This window comes from Pezoporus occidentalis, unplaced genomic scaffold, assembly GCF_034315485.1.
Source record: "Pezoporus occidentalis ecotype Australia unplaced genomic scaffold, CSIRO_AGI_Poc_V1 ctg211, whole genome shotgun sequence".
Classification (NCBI taxonomy): domain Eukaryota; kingdom Metazoa; phylum Chordata; class Aves; order Psittaciformes; family Psittacidae; genus Pezoporus; species Pezoporus occidentalis.
In genome coordinates, this window is record NW_026913976.1 from 1372815 (window position 1) to 1392435 (window position 19621).

The window sequence follows — 19621 nt, forward strand, 5'->3', positions numbered from 1 at the left end:
CGCAGACATCCATTGTCCTGACCCACAGACAGAGTTCAAACAAACACTGATGGGAAAATGAAATTAGGAGAACAGGATATTGTCCTTCATTCTCTGCATTCAGGCTACTCAGATGGCAGAATATGAAATTTATATGGCACTTTTTTTTTTGGTCATAAACAAGGTCAAAATGATTCCAAGGTTGGATCTGAACAGGTTTCATACATGAATGTTTAATATTCATAACATTTGCCAGAAGGACAACCCTGAATGTCAAAACTTTGCATTCATCTACAAAACAAGGAAAGCAACGGAGGTGAACAATGGAAGCTTACGAGGATACCCTATTAACATGCTTCATGTGCTCCTCTGTGTTGTGCTATGGTGATACAGAAAACAGCTGAAGTGTTTACTTTCACTAATAGTATGGATGATTCTATTTTTCTCTTTAAATTTTTTTTATCTGCATCAGCCTCCATGTAGGAAGTTAAATCTGGTATGGCAAAACAATTTAGAACTATAAAAAAAGTTTTTGGCTTAGTTGGGTGTTGTCGTTTAAGCCCAGCCACACAGCCGCTCTCTCACTCCCCCCACCCCTTTCTCTCCCGGCTCCCGGCGGGATGAGGAGGAGAATTGAAAGAATGTAACTCCACGGGTTGAGATAAGACCAGTCCAGTAACTAAGGTATAACACAAATCACTGCTGCTGCCACCAATAATAATAATGATAAGGGAAATAACAAGGGAAGAGAATACATCATCTCACCACCCACCAACAGATACCCAGCCCGACCAAGCAGTGATCTAACCCTTCCAAGTAACTGCCCCCAGTTTATATAGTGTGCATGATGTGCTGTGGTATGGAATACCTCTTTGGTTAGTGTGGATCAGGTGTCCTGTCTCTGCTTCCTCCTGCCTTCTACTCCTCCCTGGCAGAGCATGAGACTCAGAAAGTCCTTGGTCAGAGCAAACATTACTGAGCAGCAACTAAAAACATCAGTGTTATCAGAGCTGTTGCCAGGCTGAAAGTCAAACCTACAGCACTGCACCAGCTACTAAGAAGGAGAAAAAATGACTGCTCCTGCTGAACTCAGGACATTGGACAAATGGAAAAGTTAGGGAGAAAAATTTATTTTGGAAAACTTGACATGGAAAATAAAATGAAGAATGAGGGTTAATGTTTGTTTTGTCCCAGCTAGCATTATTTCATTTAGTGTTTGGTTTAAAAACATTTTTAGCATTATAAATATATGTAGATTTCAAATTTAAAAGAAAGAATATAAATATTTCTTTTTAAATGTTCAAATGAAACATGCATGAATAGGATGAAACATTGGCAATGCTATATACCAGCCTTACAAACAGCTCAAACCTGTGATTTCTTGCTTGCTTTCTTTTCTTTACAGCAAATAATTCTATCCAGTCTCAAAAATAATCTATAAAGGGATCACAAAAGTATAACCTTATCCTTCAACAGACCCCTGTTAGCACCTGTCTCTCTCAGAAGGCATAAATACATTCCAAAGTCCAGTCCCTATCCTATCCCAACAGAACTGGCAGCAGTACATTTCTTCAAATCCTCTTTTCCATCCATGCTTTCTTGATGTCAGTCTTCATCTTAGTTTCATAGAAACCCATGTTGATCCTGGACCAATTACTGAAGACCTAAAGCAAATTCCAATTTAAAATCTTGTCCAGAGTCTTATTCATTCCTCAGTTTCTGTCACATACGACATACCTGCTCTGCACAATAGAAAAGATCAACAGTGAAATGGGAATTATTGGTCTCTCAGAACCCAGCAGCAGAAAAAGCTTTTCAGACTTTGTTTACCTAAAACATAGCAGCAATCATTGCTCTCCTCTCAGTAAAAACCTTCCTCACCCATGCAGAAAGCATACAACTTTCCTAACAGTAGCTTTCATCCTGCCCTTCATAACTGATAGCTGACATCTGCAGCCCCTGCTTTCCTGAACTGCAATTTTAACATTAAGTCTAAATTTCTTCATAAATTCCAAAAATTTCATCTCCTGTCTTGAACAACTCTAAGCCTCAGTGCCCTGCAAGAAACCACACTAATATTTGTGTTTTGCTGCACAGATTCATAGATCCAAATTCAGTTCTGTTGGTCACCATATCCAAAACCCGTTCAACTTTCCTGCCAGGCAATTGATTGTCCATTACTCACAGGTAGGACCAGCCTCAACCTGTTAGGATCCTGCAAGAAACTGAGTATCTAAATTCAGCTTTTTTTACATTAAACCTAAACACAACTTTAGCCAATAAACAAAACCCCACCAGCTAGGACACCCAAAAATTAAGTCTGGAGAGAAACACACAGCTCACTACAAATAATAATCCACATGCTATTACATGGGACTTAGTAGGTTCACCTATCACCTTGCTTTTCTAGTCTCCCCTTTCTTAGACTGTAACATAAGCTTTAATGATAAGGATGTTTTCTAAATATAATATGGATTTGTACTAAAGAGTTCATACTACAATGACTTGCTTCTCTGACACCAAAGTTTGATCTTCTTCCTTAGCTTCTTCAGGAACTAGTATAAAACCAAGACCTTAACCATCTTTTACCAGACCTGTGATCCTAAGGCACACTAACCATTAACATTCTAACATCCTTAGCCTAGTTACTGTTTTCTGTCACAGGATGAGTTATACATTATTCATTGCTAAGAGAACTATTCCTGAAACCAGAATGTGAGGCTTGATGGAATCTGCCAACAGGCAGCTCTACTTTCCAAACAGAAACCAGATATCCAGATATGGCCTTCACTTGCAGGTAATCTTACTCATCCTGCCCTAAACCAATACTATCTAGCTGTTGTTGACTCTTCAAGTAACAACCAACTTCATACTCATCCCTTCTCAGATTGATGGAATTCAACACTCAGTTTAGCTCTCTATGCTTTCTTGCACAGAGAAAAGGAGCTCTACCCTTAGGATAGGCTTCTGGACAGACTAATAATGGCCACAGACTTCCGAATTAATGCTAATCTAAGTAGCTTTCTATCATCAGCCCTGTCTGTGTCTCTAAATTCTGTAAGACCTACCAATAAATTCAGGTCTTTGTCCTCTTCTACCCGAAATTCTGTCTGCGTAACTGCCCAATGCTTTATCTGTAGTCCTCTCACACCTTAATCATTGACAGTTCATTGCTGGAAAATCACCCCTAAATTAAAAGACTGGTAGCAATAAATTTTTGTTTACTTAAAGCCTGATACTTCACCCAACCCTAATCTTAATAATATCATAATAGTAATACTGCCCATCCTCTTTTCAGTGCTATAGTATACAGACTACACTCTTCCTTGCCAACCTCAGCCCCCCCAGTGGACAGGATTCCTTAATACTCCCTGTTCTCTGTCCTTTCTTGCTCCCTAGCTCCAACCATTTGTTTCATTACAGACTTATCAATTCTTGTGACAAAGCCAATCATCTTTTCAGACACTATGACAATCTCCAGGACCCCACATTACAAGCAGATCTCCCACCTCTGCCCTCCAGAATCCTAATCCTAACCACAACCGATACAGTCAACTTCATTATAGTTAGTCACTCCCATTGCCTCTAGGATGCATTATCAGATATTCACCCCTGGAATAAAGCATCTGAAATATGGGCAATCATGATACAATTCTACAGATTGCTTTCCTAAGTCCAGACCATGCATCCAACCTCCATACTGCCTTTAATAATAATACTTTTACCACCAGTTCCCATCACAACTAGCCATAAGGCATAAGTCTTTCACATCACCAACCCTCATCCTAGACCCGCCACATGAACAAGATCCTGCAGTAAAAGTATTTCTCTGGCTTTTCCTTCCCCAAACTTTAATTGGAGCTACACAGCTCATTCCTCCACTCCAGAGCACCAACCCTAATCCCAGTAATAAATGTAACCTTAACAGTGGCTTCTCTCTACCACAGAACTAATCACCTGGAGACTAATCATCTGTCCACTGCTAGGTGGACAGTGCCTGAAATTAGGTTTAGAGGACAAAATGCCAACACAAGAAAATTATTCCAGTGATATCTTTCTTTTTTTTTCCTTTTTTTTTAAAAAAAAAATCTTTGCTTGAAAACACATTTTTAAAGGTATCTATTGTCAATTTTAACTGTGTTTTTGCTTGGAGCAATGAGCTTTTGTTTTAGGGTAGCTTGCCAGCACTTTAACAAACTCTAGGCTAACAGACAACCTTTATTTTTTGGTTTACTAGAGAAAGGGAAAAATGTAAAGGCTTCTTCAATATAAGGAATGCTATGCAAGGGCAAATACACAATCTCCACTAAGTGTACAAATGCTTTTCCAGATGTAAGCTGTATAGTGCTTTGTAGGATGGGACTTCTATCTTTCTCTTTCCTTACACTTACATGTGTTGGAAGATACTTTAATGTATTCCAAAAGCGTTGAATAAATTGATTGTTTAGGGATTTACAGAAAAAGATATAAGAAATTATTGGCCACTTGGCTACAAAAATCAAAAGTACTAATGCTCTTACCTTTGCCTGTCAGCTAGTTCAGCCATGGCTCTGTAAGACAAAAATTCAGTTATTTTACCCAATATAAAATTCTGAGTGTTGTATTTATCATCCTCATTTTAAGAAAGACTGAATCTCTAGGATCTGAAACTATTAAGGGTGTGAATCCAGACCAGATGTAGGGAAGAAATTTTTTACCATGAGTATGGTGAAACACTGGAAGAGGCTGCCAAGAGAGGTGGCCGATGCCCCATCCCTGGAAACATTCAAGGTCAAGTTGGATGGGACTCTAAGCTACCTGATCTAGTCAAAGACGTCCCTGCTCATTGCAGGGGAGTAGGACTAGGTGACCATTAAAAATCCCTTCCAACCCAAAGTATTCCATAATTCTATGATTCTGTGACTATCCATCTTTAAGTAGTTGAAAGCACCTGTCATGTGAGAAATAAAGCAGCAAATATATATGATTTTAGTTGTTGCTAAGGTAAACCTCTGGGAGACCATTTTCAAACATTCTTCAACATGGCCTATAAATTTGCAGCTAAAATTCAGGCCATTCAATTCCCATTCAAGCAAAAATTCATGGAATTTTCTATAAAAATAGAGAAAGGAAGAAGGAGAGTTAATACAACTGGAAAACATTTTCCTGCATATACAGTAACGGCAGAATGTTTATATTAAGCTGCTGGATTTACTTGAATCAACTGAAGTTTGAAGACAAAGTCAAGTTTTTAGACACATACAAAAGTTAAATGATATGTATTTAATTTTAATAGTACCAACATATTGGTTTGTATAGCTATTACAGCTTTCGTTTAATTTAAAGTTTATTAAAATAGCTCGCACACCACTCAAGCATCACACAAGTGCCCAGGCACTTGTAAATCGGTATGTGTCCTTCACCAGTAGAGAGCAGCACTAGCCTATGAATTTTCCCAAAGGAAATGTTGCTCTGCTTCCGCTAAAGTCAATGGAAGTTTCCTCCCTACCTTTTTTAACTGTAAGACCTGGTCTCATTACGGAGTGTTTTGCAGTGAAGTAAAATTTAAGCATATGTTCATTGCTGACAGAAATCTTTAATGATCACCTCATCACAAAGCTGCTGTTGTGCCTGTTTTTTTCCTTCCAGGGTACCTTTTACGTGGAGACCCTCTAACATTTCTCACAGACACAGACAATACAGAAGTTAAATGTTAGTCTGACAGGAAGATGAACATGTTGTGTTGCCTACAGTTTGCTTTTTCTTTTATGTTGCTTTTCCATGGACTGACTGAGATGGGAATTGGGGAGCTGCACTGAGTGGTTAGGACTGTTCAAAGAATCACTGTCAGAGATATTAGAAATAGTGATTTTAATAGAAATTTATACAAGTGTGATTCAGCATAATTCAATGGGAAGGTTCACTCTAATACATACAAAGGAAAATTGTCAGAATTGGTAATGATTTATAGAGACCTGGGCTAAAGTTATTTATACAGAATTGGACTAAAGTGATGCGTACAGAAGCTGGGGGTATAATGGAATAAGGGAGGCCCTTCTGTTGAGTCATGAGGTTCAGTATGGACCCCTTTGCTTTCTGAACTCCTTAGAGAGGAGTGTAGGTGTGGTTTGGGACTTCTAGTCCCAAACTTGGTCAACAGTTTATACATAAGGAGAAGGGAGACCCTCCTTTTGAGTCATGAGGTTCAGAATAGACCCCCTTGTTTTCTAAACTCCTGATGGAGCCTATGTGCAGCTGAATCCAATCTTAGTCTCAGAGCTGGATAATGGTTTATGTCTAATGCAAAAAAAAAATACGAGGAATAAGGAAATCCTCCTGCTGAGTTATGAGGTTCAGAATATACCTCCTTGCTTTCTAAACTCCTTCTCAGAGAGGAGTCTAGATGTGGCTGGATCTAGTCTTAGTCTCAGACTTGGTCAGTGGTATTCATCTAAAGGGTTACAAGTGTCATTGAGGAGCAGTTTGCAGTTTTAAGGTGAATTACAAGATTTCTAACAACACTTGATTATTAAAGCTAATCTACATGCTCTTGCAATCAAAAACCTAGACCAACACACACATACAAATAGATATGTGTACATACGTATGCATATAAAAATATAGATAATATATTTTTACATTCATTTTAAAATGTATTTATATTTTTATATATTTATTTAGATTTATATATATATATATATTCACTGCTACTTGAGTGCAGTGAAAATACTCATGTCAGCTTTCTCAGCATTCCTCAGTGGGTGAAGGGTTGAGAAATGATCAGAATTAAAGACCCAGGTAAACAGTCCCTCTGTTTCATAAACTTGAGAGTTTATGGGCCACTCAGAGGGAAACAACTGCTGAAGAGAGCTCAAAGGGTCTTTTTCTTGGAACCACTGTTTTTAGGGTCATAAGATGACTGGCTTTAGTCTTCAGTGAATTTCCATCCTGGCCTCAATTCTGTTTCAGTTGCACCAGCTGCACAACAGTTATGTCCCAGGTTGTCAGGGAATGACTGTTCACCTCAACAGAGCTCCTGGAACAACTAGTCCCCAGCTATCCAGATGTCTGTGTGTCTCTTCCTACCCTTGCTAGGCCATGGAGTTCCCAGCCATCCAACAACTTGCACCTGTGCGATGGCTGGGGCCTAAAAAGAATTCCTGGGGAGAAAAAGAGGTCCAGGGTAGGGGGGTGGGCGGGTGGCACCATCACCCAGCCTTAGGAAGCACACAGGAAAACAGGGTCCTTGCCTTGAAACATATTCTATCTTACCTTAAACAAGTATGACCCATGCAGGCAGGTAGAGAATCATGGCAAGGAGATAAGCTGCAGATTCTGCACTGCTCTTCACAGAGGAGCATCATAGGAGGTGCCTTGTACCTCCTTTCTACCTAGGGATTCACCAGCAGAACTTCCTTACTACCTGATTAAAAAGATGCAGTGAATTGCCCTAAACCCCTTGTTATTTCAACTTTCGCATTAATCCTGGCTTGTGCTCCTCAGACCAGCCTCATCCCTATGTATGACCCAGGACCTGGGCTGTCCTTGGCTGGCCCTAGTTGTCTCACTTGGGTAGCACGGGGCTGGTAAGGCCTCTACCCTACTGTCCTTGTTATAATGCTTGGCTCCCAGCTGTCCAAACTGTAGGGAACAGCTGGCCTTCACTGTGTCTTGGCACTCACTCACCTCACACCAGCTCAGAATCCGCAGAAAGATTTCAGTTTTCCTTTCTACATAGCCTGGGCAGTACTCTATCTCCCTGCTTGCATGAGTCCTTTTTGTTTAAGCTGTAGGGAGGGAAGAGTTGGTTGGTTTGGGGTTTGGGGTTTTTTGGGGTGGTTGGGGGGGGGGTTTGTTTGTTTGTTCAAGTGAGTGACAAGAGTTTTTCCAAGTCAGGCTGCTTTAATGAGAAGATTGTTTTAGAAATTATTCTTTATGTCACATGGTCTGTTCTGTGACCTGAAAAAAGTCTACTCCCACTCTTTTATACCCAGAAATTCAAAACTGTAATAAACACCTCTGGGCAAGAAGTAGTTACAGATAAGATGGCTTTCATAGCTTGGAAGCTGTAGTATTTCTGCTTTAGTAGGTAGGCAGAGCTTTGTTAAGCCTTACAGGGAGTCCAGGTCTGGACAACAAAATGAGAGATTATAAAGATTATGGTATTTTTTTCCACCAGATAGATCTGTAACTGTTGAGGTAACATCATTCCACTTACTTTGTTTTACTTCTCTTCTGAACTACACGCTAGTTTACTTCCAAACTTCTAAAATTGAGTTTTGTGCTCCAAGAGCCTTTGGTTTCATGAGACATATGCACAGATTTTCTGCCCCAGACTTTAAGGCTTTTCAAGGTTCAGCCTTCTTGCATTCTTACCTGGTAAGGGAATGCATCTGGCTAGATTCACTTTTACAGTTGCCTACTGTGTTTCTTGCTAGTGCTGGGCCATGTCATTCTGTCACTTTGGATTTGGCTTACTATTTTCAATTATTGAGGTATATATAAAGACCTCTTAAACTTGTTGCATGCAACATCTTCATGGGCACTGAACACTGGGTCTGGCATTTCATAGTGAAATTGATCTTTCATGAAGGCTGTTTGTGGATTCTGGGTTGGTTTGGGATTTTTTTTTTTTTATTTTTTTTTGACTGAGAGAGATGTCAGCTATTCCTTAAGAAAATAAGAGTGAAGTGTAGCAAATGAAAAATTCCTATCAGAAATTTGTTTGCTTAGAAATATGTCACCTTAACTTTTATGCTCCAGCCACATCATTGTGTCTCCAAACATTTTTGGCTAACTTTTGTCCTCCTCAGCCTACGTGCCTCTTTTCTTCCACAAGCAAGAAAAAAGCAAAAATAATTCATGGCAGGTGGGGTTCTCAGACAAGACTAGCATTAAGTTAGACCAAAGCTAAACATTTTTGGAAACCATACCAAATCGATTGTGTACATACATGCCAGCTATTTTTCTTTTAAAAAGTACCAGATGGCAAATCAAGAACTACACAGAATTAAAAATCGTAATTATTTATTGTAGAACAGTTTGGGGAGTTACCTTAAGTACAAAGAAGGTTTCAATTCTAGCTGGGTCAGAACAGTCTTGGAGAATGGAACACAGAAAAAAGACCAACTTCACACAAGCCAGTGCACTTTTTAAGAATACCATATGGTTAGTTACTGATATTCAAACCAATCCAATGCATACAATAGCATGTCAAACCACTGTATACCACAACAGTTGAAGTCAAGTATTTAGCACACACGATCATGCTCCAGAAGGACATTGCAGCAGTTTGTAAGTGACCAGTAAGTATAATTTTAAAACAGAGTACGGTATAGTTTCTGCATAAAGCAGTATGTTTGGTAAGAGTATTTCATCTATGGAGAAGTGTAATAGACATAACTTTTACAGTAGATGCACATTACTGCGATTCTCTGAGGACTTATGAGGAATTATCACAGACGGTTTAGCCTAACCTTTCTGAGCACTGGTAAATGTCTTTTCTCTGCTTGATGTTTCAGGCTGTTACCACTGATGGCTAATTCTCAGAGCCATGTATATCTCTAAAGCACCCTGGTAAGTGTTGCCTCAGCATTGACAATATGGGCAGCAGTAGCCTACCTTGAAGACTTGTTTTCAGATGCCCCATCTCCTCCTCACATTTTAAGCTGTGTGTCAAGTAGGCCCACTTTGCACTTTCTGTAGCCTATTAAAAGTAATCCTAACAAATCATGATAGATGGTTGTCCTGGGTTCAGCAGTCGCAGTCATTTTTCTCCTTCTTAGTAGCTGGTGCAGCGCTGTGTTTTGACTTTCGGCCTGGGAACAGCACTGATAACACTGATGTTTTTAGTTGTTCCTCAGTAATGTTTACTCTGACCAAGGATTTTCTGAGTCTCATGCTCTGCCAGGGAGGAGGGGAAGCCGGGAAGAAGCAGAGACAGGACCCCTGACCCAAACTAGCCAAAGAGGTATTCCATAACACAGCACGTCATGCCCAGGATATAAACAGAGAGTTACCTGGAAGGGCTAGTTCACTGCTCGGTCGGGCTAGGGGTTGGTCCGTGGGTGGTGGGCAGTTGTATTCTCTTCCCTTGTTATTTCCTTTATCATTATTATTATTGGTGGCAGCAGTAGTGATTTGTGTTATACCTTAGTTACTGGACTGCTCTTATCTCAACTTCTGGGAGTTACATTTTTTCAATTTTCCTCCTCATCCCTCCGGGAGCAGGGGGGGAGGAAGGGGGGGGAGTGAGCTAGTGGGCTGCGTGGGCCTGAGTTACTGACTGCCGTTAAAACACAACAATGGTACACTGTACATTATACATCTTCTCAGGCCCACTTAGTCCAGTGATCTCTCTTCAGAGAAATAATAAAGAGCTGGGAAGAGCTATAAATGGCTTCAAGGAAGTTATTAAAACTGTCAGGAGCTAAATCACATTCAAAGGTCTGTTTGGGTTTTGTGAAGCTAAAGCAATACCTACTCAGCATTTCCAATACACTGATTAGTCTGCAGTGTGAGCAATTCCTATTGCTCTGTTAAAATAACAGTATCCTTTATTTTGAAAATCTGTTGTCTGTGTACAAAAAGAATCTGTCTGAATATGAATATTTACTGACAGTGTTTATTGCATTCAGACTCTCTGGGTTGGGTGGGATATTTCTGAAGAAATTCCATTCTTAGCTTTATGTAAATGCTGCCTAATCACAGAGGTGGGAGATAGGTTCTTAAAACCATGAGGAAAGATATTACGTTTTTATTACAATGCATCATTCTTCCCAGTGATGGAATCTAGCTGAGAGGAGTGTCTGGAAATTGCATAGCCTCCCCATGGCTTTGGTTGTCTCAAGAAAACTCTGGGGTATATTGTAATCCTTATCTGATGTTCCTTATGATATCTGATTCTTTTGTTTGTGAGTAACAGTATTTCATCTCCTCTTTCATGATGGATATAAATAAAATAATGGTCCTTTTTTTCTAGAAAGGAAAAAAAGAATGCCACAAATTAAATCCTATGCAAGTAATTGCTTATCTATAATGAGCAAGGACAGCTATACCACAAGTATTTTGCACTTTATTCTTTTCATAGGAATGCCTCTGCTCTTCCTTAAGGCCATCAGGCACAGCAGAATTTAGAAGTCTGAGCTATTTCTTGGAAATAGCATTCTTGCACAGAAAGGTAAATTTCTTGTATTACAGACACTCGTCTAAATGCTCTGATGTCTTGATCAAATGCCCAATAAAGCTAGTATTTCCATAGACTATTTGATCAGACCTGCTAATAACATTTCTAGCTTGAAGGAATAAAAGCTAATAGCAACTCTTTTTTATGCAAAGCCATATATTTTCCTATATAATAAATAAGAATAAAATTCAACCTTATTATCAGTGCAGTCCCATGTGTTTACCCCATCTGCGAAGCTACAATCCTTGTTACTAAGGTGGTCTTTTCTTTTTTTCTTTTAATATTAATAGAGTTTCATTTCTTCGCCCTCTTTAAACCCTGCTTGATTACATAGTCCTTTGACTAAAGGAAATTACAGTCTGCAGGGAAATATCTGTGTTTTAATACTAGCTGTATGTCATCCAGGATCCCACTGGAGATTACATTATTGCTTTTCAATGGCAAGAGCTGGTCACATGGGAGGTGATGTTTTTATTATAATCAGCTGCAGAGAACTGGTGAGGGTGAGCTCATCTGCCGATGAGTACGTTTGAACTTTTGCACCTTTCAGTACCTTTCTGTGAGCAGAGGAAACTCTCCAACTGGGATGCGGTGGAGAGTTAGGTTTCCTGTAAATGTTGAGATCTTAGAAAATGGCCACAGGAAATGAACTTTTGAAAATTAAATTGGACTGGAGAATTATGATATTCATCTCTCAACAAAGTAGTCTCATCCAGTTTCAATAGGAAAGGATTATTTTGGTTTAAATATCCAATTTTATTTTAGTCTTCTGTTCACAGAATTACTCAAAAGACTATTTGAATTTATGTCTTATTACACAAAGCAGATACCACTTACACTGTGGTCTACCATTATACTGGAAGTCTCCTGGGAGATGCTGAACACCCTCAACTCCTGTCTGAAGACTCAAGGATTGGTATTTAGTCACAGCCTTGATAAACACATCACATCTGCTTCCCTGGAACAATTTCCAGGCGACATGCACTTTATTGTATTTCTGTGAGGAGTAAGTGAAAATCTAGTGGCACATCTGGTGCTGCCTTCAAATTGATTTACGGTAGTTAAATAGGTTTGAATTGGCACTCACTCACATGAAGAACCTGCTGTGCAGCTCTTTGCTTTCTTCACCCCAGTGACTAGTCTGTTAAACAATTGCTTTTACCCTAATGAAGATTTTGTTGGGAAAAAGAAAGATGACAATTTGCACATCGCTGAGCTTTAAGGCAGTTAATGAAATTAAAGCAAAGAACTCCCAGCACAGTAAGAAACCCAGATAACAGGAACAACCATTTAGTCAGCACATTTCTGTTCCTCCAGGAGCCAAGGCTAATTATCAGGTCCAGATTGCATCGAGAGGGGAGAGGAGATGACAATACAACAGTATTTTTCTGCACAGCTGCTCTAGTCAAATTCCTTTATAATTTCTGGAGAAACAATGCTTTTAAAAAAGATTTATTCCCAGTGCAGGCTGGAAAGTGTAGATAATGGAACCATGTAGTTGCCCTATCAAGTTTGCAGTGTTTGAAAAGCAGCGTAGGCAGTTTATCCAGTACCATCCATATGGGTCAACATTGAGTAATTTTGGAAAAGACTTACCAAAGAAAAAAGAATTTACAGAGGGAAAGAAGAAAAGCAGATCCAAGTCTGGAAATTGCCTCCACAATACAGACACTTTTTTCTTTCTCTTCTCCTCCCTCCCCCCCAGTTTAAGTAAAAGCAAAATAACATTCCACAGTCATCAAAGCATGTTCTCTTATCACAGTGTAGGCTTTGGGTTAACAGCAAACTTCCTGATCTTTCTCTATTGTCTTTACTAAACCAGATCACATTGTCTTTACTAAACCAGATCATAAAAGGCAAGAAGGAACAGTTTTGTCTAGAGCACTTCAGGAGTTAAAAACATTATTTTTTGCTTAAGGCAGTGGGCCAGATCTTCAAACATCTGGTTTAGTTCCTGCCTTTTCCATAAACTTCCCTTGTGACAACATATATTTGCACTTCAATTCTCTATGTACTAGGCTGGGATTGTGGTGTTTTATTGCTTTATGGTGCTGGTCAGTTCATGGAGTCTTCGCAAATACCTGGTGGCCCAGTTTGGTGGAAATTGGACTTTAAGCTGTGGACAATGGTTGATTACCTGATATTTTGAGTATCCAGTTCCAGCTCTATCACTGTTTTCTGTGGCTTGAAATTCTCTCTCTTAGTATTGCCATCTGCAATATGAGAATAATACTGCTTTCTTACTTCCAGTGGTAGTTGTGTGGTAAGTTGTTTGCAATGCTTCCTAATGCTTAGACAAGAAATGTGCTGTAACGGTGGAAATTATTTCAATCACGTGAACTCCATCCACTAAAGTATCTTTTGCGTAAGAGAGTCCTTTCACTGTCAGTTTTGCTACTTCTGCTCATGGAGCCTTTTCCCTGTCGTTTACAGTATGAAAAAGTTCATTCAGACTTCACACATTATTGTGTCCCAACTTTCAGATGCAAGATCCAGTTGCAACAGCGTGAAAGACGAGGAATGAGTAAATGATCTTGGTCAAAATGCAGTTAAGATTTTATCTTAACAGTGCTTTTGGTGTCCAGGGAAAGACATTGACCTGTGGGAAGTCTTCCAGTTTGTGCCTAATTGGAATGCTGGCCCTTCGCCAACAGCCCAGCAGAAAGTTAAGTTGTGAAACTGGAGAAATATTTGAGTTAACTCCTGACTCAGTGTTGCAGGGAACTAAGTTTCCTTACTATCCACCTTTCTTTCCAAAGATTTTATTGCTTCTGTGGCTTCCTGATAATTTGTCAGCAAGATTATGATCTCAGCCTACAAAGCACTGGGAAAATCGGTCCTAGCTGAAAATGACATGATGTGAACTGACAAGTTTCCATGAATTCTGCTTTTCTGTATGGGAGCTGATTGTTTGGAACAAATGCTGCAGACATCTCCATTAGGCTGATAATTTCTGTTGTGGGTTAGTTGAAGAAAATGTTTTAAATTGCTATTCAGGACCATTACTTTCCCAAATGTAAATATGCTAGTAACCCGGTCCTGTTCTTCTAGCCATGTGAATCTTTCATTTTGATCTTTCATTAAAGAACAGAAAGTATTTTCTCAAAGTTAGATTCAAATGTTGTAACAACCTGTTTATAATGTAGTATTTCTTTAAATGTGTGCTGGTCTAACTGAAGGGGTATATTTGTCTGTAATGAAGGAATTTTTTTTCACAGTAATGCAGGGTTCAGCAGTTCTGTGGAGCCCTGAGAGACAGTTTCAATATCCTCCTTGAGCCAAAAAAACAAGAGGAAAGCAAGCAAGCAGGCTTTTGGGGAACCTCCCATATGAAGACAGGCTGAGGAAGTTGGGGCTGTTCAGCCTGGAGAAGAGAAGGCTGCGTGGAGACCTCATAGCAGCCTTCCAGTATCTGAAGGGGGCCTTTACAAGTTAAAACTTAAACAGGGGAAGTTTAGATTGGATATAAGGAGGAAATTCTTTCCTGTTAAGGTGGTGAGGCACTGGAATAGGTTGCCCAGGGAGGTTGTGAATGCTCCATCCCTGGCAGTGTTCAAGACCAGGCTGGACGCAGCCTTGGGTAATATGGTTTAGTGTGAGGTGTCCCTGCCCATGGCAGGGGGGTTGGAACTAGATGATCTTAAGGTCCTTTCCAACCCTAACGATTCTATGATTCTATGATTCTATGATTTGGCTTTTCATTCCAGGGTTCTTAGAGCAATATGCATTCCACAAGCCTGCCTGTTACCAATAAACAGCACACTCTGCTTTTTGGGGACAAACATTTTCTAGTAATTTAAAGGTGAATATTTGGATTGATGAAATGATAAGCTTTCATCAATCAAAGTGTTTTGAAAGAATGAATGAGCCATCAGGAAATTATATGCATTATATTGTTATACTTTCACTAGTATAGTGAAGCACACTATATTAGAAGCACACCACACAGTGGGGTTCCTCAGGATCTCACCCATGAGTACCCCAAAGTACTCTCTGAGACAAGAAACAATGAAGGCTTTTTTCAGGATTCCCCTTTGCCCTGTGGAAATAACCACTAATATTTTGTGGTGAGTTTTGAGAAGAAGATGATCAGATAATACAACACAGTACCTGCTTCTGGAAAGCAGAATATGAAGAAAAGGTAGAAAAGAGGAAGCACCAAGGACTGGGAATGTTTGAACAAGTGCAGTGTGTATTTGATGGAAGACAAGAATCCCTTCACACCAGTCTAGCAATGCTTAGTAAATAATTAAAGGAACAGTGGTCTGATTCTAGAGCAAACCATTGCTAAGGAGCTACCCTTAATAGACATAGTTTTTAGAAAATGTCTTTCATTAGAATATCCATTATAGAAGAGGTTTGTAATATGCGAACACATGTGAGTTTTGGTAGCTGTATCAGCAGGTATAGAAAGAGATTACCTCCTTGCCTCACTTACAGCCTTAGGCTATTACAGCTATAGCCATGCTGCTACATTTTAATGCTGTTGTGGTCTCCCTAGACAAAAAGAGTATAAAGGACCAGCTTGTGAAAAATCTCCAACAACTTTAGCAATTTTTTCTGATTTACGTGAAGTGAGACTCAGGCCTGTGTTATACATCAAGTCCTTTGACTTGCACTATCAAGTCTGGTGTAGAAAAAAGGAGAGTTTCATGAATTTGTTTCAGAACAACGATCCAGATGGCTAAAGAGATTTGGACAAGTAAGAGTGGAGATTACAATGATACGGAAATGTCTAAAGTGAAAAAATAAAGTAGCATCTTGAAAGAAGATAAAAAAATAGATTAAATAATAAAGTCTGGTGACAAATATTGTAAATAAGCAGTACTTTCACATCTGAAACTGAGTACAGGGAATTTCATTCTCAAATATAGGTCAGACTTCCAGATGCTTCCTGATAATGGAGGCACTCTGTGCCTGCATGCAATTCCTCACTTAGATAATGCCTAGGAAAAAAAAAATCTGAATTCGCAAGGCAGTTGACCCTGTGTGCAGTTGTGTAGGAACAAAATTATGTACAAAGTACGCAGATTTTATCAGGGGCTTGTGTATATCATGATTTCATAGAAATGGAATTTGCTGAAGAATTGTGGTCTTGACTCTTGCTTATTATTAGATGCTATACAAAAGGGAATGAGAAGGATTTTGGAAGTCCTCAGGGAAGTCTCTATGGTGGTCATTTTGCAGACATATAGCAAGTGACAGTCCTGTCCCTAAATGAACACAGACTACACACTGGGAAGATGCACCAGAAGGTGTAAATCACAATAGTAGTTGCAACAGCTGTGACTAAAAGGAAAAAAAGAAAAAAGGTGGGGAGAGGGAGCTATAAAGCGGATAGGTTTCTAGTCTGTATGAGTGTTAAAATACCTTTGACAATGCCAGACAAATACTAAACTATGCTTTTAATGGTAGCTGTGAGAATGATGAACTCATCATCATCTGGAAGGGATCAAAGGTGAATTTGGAAAGGAAAATTCCATTTAGAAATGGTGCAATTAAGCATATAACTGCAGAGTAATTCTCTGTCTTCTACCCATGTTCATCCCACAAGCCCAGGCTGCCTTCCCTGAGAAGTGCCCTCTGCTCTTTGGCTAGTTGCCAGAATTTCTAGCTTTTGCCATACAAATGTTTCCAATAGCTGAATACAAAAAAGTATACAGAAGGCATAAAATTAATTTATAATGAGTATGAAACTAAAGGGCTTTTTTGGACTGTTTGAGTTAATGTTCAAAATATTTTTTTTAGAAACTCTTCTTTTTAAAATATAATTTAGAAATATGTCAGATTTCTAATATGCTGCTCCAGAACATCTCAAACCCAAATTCTTAGGTACACATCGAAAGTGAACGTAATAATTTTTACCTACTCATGGTCACCAATATTAGTAACATAACTGAAATTTGGTAATATAGGTCATGTTCCAGAATCCTGGAAATAGGCCACCCTATGCTGTGATGACATTTTACCTGGGGGAAAAAAAAGGTGATTTGTACAATGTTTTCCAGAAGTAATACGCAAAATAACAACCATGCATGTGTTGGTTTGTAGTCCTTGATGAGTCCGTAGCCTGAAGAGTTCTCTTGCATGGCCATGAGCTCATTTAAGTTGCACTAAAGAGTTCCTATAGGGAAAGTATTATGAGACCAAAGCTAAGACTCGAAATAAGCCTTTGTTATTTCCGAATTGGTATATTAAAAAAATTAAAGTGATTTTAATTCTTGTGCACATAAATGTCCAACAGTCAAACAGCTACTTCTGAGTTAAGAACTGGATCAAATCTTATGTTCAATTTAAATCCAGTTATCAGGTCTAGGATTCATTCATACTCTGGATAATATTTTGTGGTGCTAACAGGGCCCCAGACCATTCCTTTCTCATTTTATTTCAATTTTGACATCCATTTGTTGGTTACCTTTTGTATTGCATAGCCTCAGTGCAGAAACTGAAGAAACTGCAGCCACAGCATCCCACCAGAACACAAGTAGTCCTTGTGCAGAACCTGTCTGCAGCCCATGAAGAGGAAGATGAAGTCAGCGGCAACCTGGATATAAGTCAAGCACAGGGCAGGCATGCCAAACAGAGTGGAAATAAATCATGTTAATGGAGCCTGCACTGGCATTCCTGTTTGGTGAGTTTGACACTGCAGTTTACAAGGGCATGTCTTCGGGTTACTTTCCCAATCTTGTGGAAAGTGAACCTGTTGATATATCTCTGCCTCATGCATGTTTGTCTAAATGTGATTTTATAAATCTGCAAAATGTTCAGACTTGACTGATAAGGTTTCACACTGGCACAACTCCGCTAGATGAGTGGTTATCTGCCCTGCTATGACTGGGCTACTGTGTGTTTGGGCGTCACCTGACAGTTATGAAAAGTGAAAAGAGTCAAGGTAAGAAAGCTAAAATTGGGGAGCAAATTTTCTTGGGAAGACAACATCCAAAGGTGCCTCTGATTTCATAGGCAGACCATGATCATACATTGGCAGAGCATGATCAGGTATCTTGTTAAAAGATTTCCAGACTCTTTCAAGATTGTACTAAGCACAGCCTAGTGCAAGAACTATTTGACCCCCACAGAGGAGCACTGTATCAAGGACAAGGAATCCTACAGAATGAAGCAGAGAGATATTCAAGAGTCAAAGAACAAGTAGTGAATCAATTAGAGCCTGAGGGGAATTTAAACAGTACTTAAAGCTTTCTGAGGCCTTAGGGAGTTTTCAGACTATCTGTATGAAATGATGTTCCTCATTCTTAAACAGCAGTCTTTTTGGCTTTTTCCCTTTTTGGCTTTTTTTCCATACTTTGGGAGGAAGTGGGGGGAAAAAAGACTTGAGGTTCTGTATAAAAGACTCGAGGTGCACAAAGTGCAATCTCCTGTTACGGCAAAAAGTTATTTAATAAAAATCTACTCACAAAACTTTTAAAATATAATTGGTCTTCTTGCACCTAGTATGTCAGAAGGCTGGTTTAGTAACTCCCTACTCTGCTCTTTGGAAACCTTCTTTTAGCTGTAATTTTGCCAGTATCATCTTTTGTAATGAAGAAAAAATTCCTCTTATCTATGAACTTATATAATTACTCATTTGAACAATATATACTCTTTTAGGCACCTTAGCATGATAGGCTGTTTGTGAATGTAGTTAGTATCCAGTCTCCTGATAACCCAAGTGTCCAGTGTATGAATGTGCTCTGTGCACTCAATCCAGATCAGATTAACTTTTTTTTTAGTGGTAAATAGAACATGACATTTTAGGGGATGTTTTATCACTTCACATGAAATGAACTTATCTCTTTTGAAATATCTTGATTCTCAGTTGAAGATCACATTTGTCTTTTTCATGTCCTCATGTCAGTCATACCTCAAAGTTGGGCTATCAACCTAACATACAGGTCATTGCCCCTGGATACCTCTAGTCGATCAACTGCCAACTTTAATGAGAAATTCTGATTAGTCTTTACGTTTTATTCTTATTGCTGTTCATCACATTTCCATTACTCCTGACTTGTTTCAGTCTTTCTTGCATGATAATCTGTTCTCTCTCCTTCCACAATAAGTATATTTGCTACTGTACTGAAAATGCCTCCAACTGTGTCATCAGCAGATTTCATTAATATGTTCCTGATCTTTATGCCAGTGCCATTCATGAGAATATCTTGTATACTGAGTTCAATAAGCAGTCCTGGAGGTTTGTTTCTTAATCTTCCTTGAAAACTCAGTGATAAACCCTTGTTCTACCTCTCCCTTACTCTCCTTGCCAAACCCTCTTATTATTATCATATTAATTTGTATTAATCCAGTTACAGTCAAATCACTCCCTTTTCTTGGGTTCAAGTTACAGGGGGTTTTTGTATCTCTCACTTACAAATTATCCCAATTATCTCAACATTCTGGAGTTTGACCTCTTCAGTACAGCCTACTTCACAAAACAGTTCTCTTTGTTTTAATAATTTTCTGCTTTTTGTTTATTTAAAATAA

The 19621-nt window shown here is 39.1% G+C and overlaps 1 long non-coding RNA gene across 1 annotated transcript in view; it reads left to right on the plus strand.

Annotated features, from left to right (window-relative positions):
• Positions 1 to 19621, plus strand: part of LOC134164110 (uncharacterized) — a 126322-nt gene that overhangs the window by 96262 nt on the left and 10439 nt on the right. Inside the window, exon 7 of the long non-coding RNA XR_009964997.1 lies at positions 17575 to 17774. This is a non-coding gene — a long non-coding RNA (uncharacterized LOC134164110). The remainder of the gene's footprint in view (positions 1 to 17574; positions 17775 to 19621) is intronic.